Genomic DNA, 5,744 nt, shown 5'->3' with positions numbered 1-5,744 from the left:
GACACCCCTTAGGACACCATACGACCCATAATGAAAACATAAGGTGTCTTAAGGGGTCACATGGTGTCTTGAGGGGTCATAACACACCATATGACCCGTTAAGACACAATATGATCCCTAACAACACCTAAGGGGTCATATGGTGTCCTAAGGGGTCATGGGACACCATATGACCCCTCCTGACACCATATGACCCATAACAATACCATATGGTGTCTTAAGGGGTCATATGGTGTCCTATGACCCCTTAGGACACCATATGACCCCTTAAGACACCATACAACCCATAACGACACCATATTGTGTCCTAAAGGGTCATATGGTGTCCTTAGGGGTCATAGGGCACCAAATGACCATAGGACACCATGACCCCTTAGGACACCATACAACCCATAACGACAACATATTGTATCCTAAGGGGTCATATGGTGTCCTAAGGGGTCATAGGACACAATATGAACCCTTACAACACTATGACCCTTAACAACCCCATATTGTGTCCTAAGGGGTCATAGGACACAATATGACCCCTCACGACACTATGACCCTTAACAACCCCATATTGTGTCCCAAGGGGTCATATGGTGTCCTAAGGGGTCATAGGACACCATATGACCTCTTAGGTTACCATAGGACCCATAACGACACCATATGGTGTCCTAAGTGGTCATATTGTGTCTTAAGGGGTCATAACACACCATATGACCCGTTAAGACACAATATGATCCCTAACGACACTTAAGGGGTCATATGGTGTCCTAAGGGGTCATAAGACAGTATATGACCTCTTAGGACACCATACGACCCATAATGATACCATACTGTGTCTTAAGGGGTCATATGGCATCCTAAGGGGTAATAGGACACCATATGACCCCTTACGACACTATGACCCTTAAGGTGTCCTAAGGTGTCCTAAGGGGTCCTATTGTGTCTTGAGGGGTCATAACACACCATATGATCCATTAAGACACAATATGATCCCTAACAACACCAAAGGGGTCATATGGTGTCCCAAGGGGTCATAGGACACCATATGACCCCTTAGGACACAATATGGTGTCGTTATGGGTCATGTGGTGTCCTAAGGGGTCATATGGTATCCTAAGGGGTCGTATAGTGTCCTATGACCCCTTAGGACACCATATTCCCCCCCTCCATCCATATCTCACCCTTCGTCCTTACCTCATACGGTTTAGCATATCAGGTTATAGGGTCTATGGTTATTGTATAGGGTCGAGGGTTTAGCATATTGGGTCATACGATATAGGGTATTTGTTATAGGTTTTAAATGGTTTAATTTTTGTGGTTGTGGCTATCAAAATATAGGGTGTAGAGTATAGATTATAGGGTATAGAGTATAAATTTATCAAAGGTTAAAAAATTTCAATGGAAGTCATTTGGCTAGCGCCATATTTGGCGCTAGACAAATGTGTTGCACTAAAAAACGGTTATATGGGACCCTTGACCCGTGATCCAAGCCCACATTCTCTAATTTTGTCTGTTTTATGCGCATGATCAGACAAAAAAATGCTTTTTGCATGGTGTTGACATTTTATGCAAGGTTATTTTATACATTCCATCAGCTCTCCACCACCTTTTTTTTCATTTGGCAACGTTGAAGAGGAAGAACGTAGTTTTTTTAATCAAATTTGAATAATTGAGCTAATATTTTCTTGTTTTTAGAATTCAAATACTTATTAAGTGTTATTTTGTTTAAATGTTAGAATAAAAGTGTTTTGTCAAAATTGATTATAATCCTATTAGATTTACATTAGATTTAACAATGCATTTGAAGGAAGTTGCATAAGAAAATTATTTGCTTAGTGGTTTAAAACAAAATTTGCAATTTCATACATCCTTTTTAAGATCTTATGAAATAATTTCAAAAAGGAATACATGAAATAATTTCAATTTCATATTCCCATTTTAACATATGCATAATTAGGACAGTCATAGATGCATTAGGACTGCCCCTTACGCCTCTTGAAATCTCTTTATGAATTAACTTTATTCTCTTTTATGTGCATGTACATGTAGAAATCATCATCATGCCAAGGAAATGACCAAAAAATGCAACACCGAAAGAGCGTGAAGCTAAGAGTACAAAAAAAGAAGAAGGAATGAAGCAACTTCGTGAAGCAAGGAAATTGAATACCATAGAAGAAGAGGTGCCAATTAAAGAGGAACATGAAATATCCATCCAATCCAAGAAAGAGACAGAATTGGCCACACAAAGTCAACAAATGCAAAACCTTCGTGCAATGAGACAATTGAATCCTGAGGTTGAGAGCATGTCTACCATAATTCAAGTTGATGGCACCCCATCTCTTACATCCCAAGTTGAAGGCACACCATCTCTTATTGGCACACCGTTGGCGTCTACAACATCTCATATTGAATGCACTCCCTCTATGACATTTGGCGTTGCAAGTACTTCGTGATTGACATCAAGTACTGGAGCTACACCATCTTGTACACCTCAATTTCAAGGTATGTCATCATTTTCATCTCTGGTTGAAGGTATGCCACCTATCCCTAATGTTGTTGATATTCCTAATCTTGAGGTAACTCAAAGTTTGAGAACACTTCCTAGAGTTTTGCATAGAAATCCTAAGTATTTGATTGATATTGATGCTAATATTTTGAAACCAATGGCTGACAAGATTCCGAAGCGTACTAACCGAATATGGAAAATATTTTTGAGCCTTTAAATGAGACGGGAAGATGTCAACTATTTGTTGAAATGATGAGAAATATGAAATTTAGGCCCATAATGAAGATTCTTGGGTTAAGAACATCGATTGAATCAAGTGACAAATCTATTGTGAAGAATCTGATGAATGCATATGATACTATTGGTTCTAACTCACGCACAAAAGATAGTAATGCCACACGATGTGTCATTACATCAACAATTGTAAGCACTCAAACTAAGAAAGCTCGCCTCATTAGAAACACAAATAAACAATTGAAGATAAGTAGACAAACTCTAATGAGAGCTATGGGAAGGCAACTAAGAGTGGAGGATCCATATAACAATGAGTTATGGGCATTTTCCGGTAGATTACCATGAAAAGATAAAGCAATTGTTGAAGCCTTGAGATCCCTAATTGAATATTTTTGGAAGAATAACACAAGGGTATCTCCAAATCAAAGAGATGTTGTAAGAAGGAGGATTGGTAGTAAAATCCGTGATCCACATCCGAAACATTTTTTGGATATGACTCAAACATAATTTTTTGCCAAGTTTCAACGTATGTATCCTCAAATTAAAATTAGTCAAAGATTCTTTGAAATGGTAAAGCCTTTTTACGTCAAAATAAATCACACACGCACAACTTGTTGTTGTAGAGTACATATCGAATTTTCTAACCATTATGATGTTTATCAACACATATGTATAGATTTGCATGCTAACAATATTTTGCAGGAATGCAACATAAATGGTCCACCAACATCTTCAAGGGAATTCATATCTAGCATCTTATGTGAAAGAGTAGATGGTCAAGTATATTACAATAAGTGTTGCTTGGATGGCACATGTGTTCATTGTGGTGGATTGCGACATTTACAAATTTGTCAACATATGGATAGTGGACAATAAATTGGTAATGAATTAGTGGAATTTGGAAAATATAAGACAGTGGCCTACACGCTAAAAGATGGAAAAGAAGCAAAAAGGTGTGAATTGGTTAGTGAGAAGATTCCAGTGTATCAGTTTATGGGCATCTTTCATGAGAAGATAGTGTATGAGTATGCAAGGCATAACCATCGAGCTTGTTGGTTGGACTCACAATTTAAGTTATGCAAGGACACGTTTCCACTTCATACAATCATTTCAATTGTTGACTTTGCAGAGAACTACACACTACAACCGCAGAACGAGGTGCAATCGCAATATTACAACTCCACACAAGTTGCTATATTTGTGCATATAACACTCATTCATGCACATGATATTATGGAAGAGGATAGGAAGATATTGAGGGAGTATCATTTTTACATCAGTGATGATCACTCACACTCTACAGAGTTTGTGCAAGGTTGTTTTTAGATATTCTACGATGATTTGGCTAGCCGAGGCATATCATTCCATCAACATATCATATGGTCAGATAATTGTGCATCACAATTTAAGAACTCTTGGATGTTTTATCAGTTGAGTAGGATGCATAAGTTGATTGCTATTCAACATATGTGGAATTTCTCTGAGGCTAGGCATGGAAAAGGGGAGCATGATGGTGCAGGAGCATGTATTAAAAGAGCTTTAGCATGAGAAGAGTTAAAGTACAAAGGGAATGCAAACTTGAAAGATGCAAAATCAATTGTTCAGTGGTGCAATGGTACAATTGGTCCAGGTAATCAAGGTAAGTCTTCAGTTCACAGATTTTTTTGGTTGGTAGATGATACTAACATTGCAAAATTCAAAGATTGTTGTATATTGACATGATCGAGTGAGCTACACTCTTTCAAAATCTCTAATGTAGGTTCATGGACTATCCATACGCGACAGATGGCATGTTATTGTTCTTCATGTAGAGATGGTTCCTATAATGAGTGTGAGTCAAAGGAGTGGGTGGATGAATGGTGTATGAGGCCTCTAATCCCACTTGAGACATATCGACCTCCGAGTGCACTACAAATAACACAGATGGAAGCATTAGTTGACTTTGACCATGTGTCAAATTTAGTCCAACCAGGTAAATTATCCACGTGTAAATTTTTATACTTTAATATTTTACCTTAGTTGTTTGCTAAATTCTTCTCACTTTATCATTGCAGGGCATGTTTATGTAATTATTGTAGCTGAAGACAATGAAGAAGGAACATATTATTACCTGTGTTGTTGTGTGGACACAAAAAAGAAATTGGATGTCCCTATGGTAGATGGAGAAAATATCAAGTACCCCACATGATCGGTAGTTGTTATAGGTACATGGCTTAGAAGGTACCCAGTGAAGAAGTCTAACTTGTAGTTGTCTGAGGACTTTGAGACACATAGGAAGATTCTTCATTATTCTAACCTTGTTGTAGCTTCAAATGTCCATTTGATCAGATATGGGGGTAGACCACTCAACAAGAACATATGGAAGGTTTGTGAGTCTAACCATGAGGTTATAATAGACACGATAAAGAGTAGAGCAGATCCAGATAGTTCATTGGATTAAATGTAAATGTAAAAAATTGTAATATCAATCATATTTGGATATATGTACATGACTTGTATTTTTCGACTACTCGAGGCATTGTAATATAAAAATTTGTGTTTTTGTCTTGTTTTGTGTGATTTTATGTAAATAATGTCATTTTGGACCATTAGAGATCACATGGGATCATTTCGTGAAGTTTTAGGCTAATATGGTAAAAGATGTAAAAATTGCTCATTTGTTGTCAATCACTCAAAGTGTGAAAAATTGTCAAAATTCGGCATCATTTTTCTCGATGTCAGCGACACGTAAGAACTATTCATCTAATCCTATGGGTTCATGTTATGACACTCTAAAAAATCCTCTCTCGGTTTAGGTAGACTCAGATCCAATTGTTCGTCGCGACACTTTCTCGATTGCGACAAAAAACGTCACATGAGTTCAATGAAAAGTTGCACAATGCCCCATATTTCAATCCTCTCATCGTAGCACTAAACCATCAGCTTGTACGCGTTTGGGTGGCTGAATTTACGCTAGGAATGCCTTCATTTTTCTCTCCAATTCGTCCAATTGTTGCGGGCCACACCTTAGCAG

The sequence above is a fragment of the Cryptomeria japonica genome, chromosome 7 (assembly GCF_030272615.1).
Source record: "Cryptomeria japonica chromosome 7, Sugi_1.0, whole genome shotgun sequence".
NCBI lineage: Eukaryota > Viridiplantae > Streptophyta > Pinopsida > Cupressales > Cupressaceae > Cryptomeria > Cryptomeria japonica.
This window is presented reverse-complemented; position numbering follows the sequence as displayed.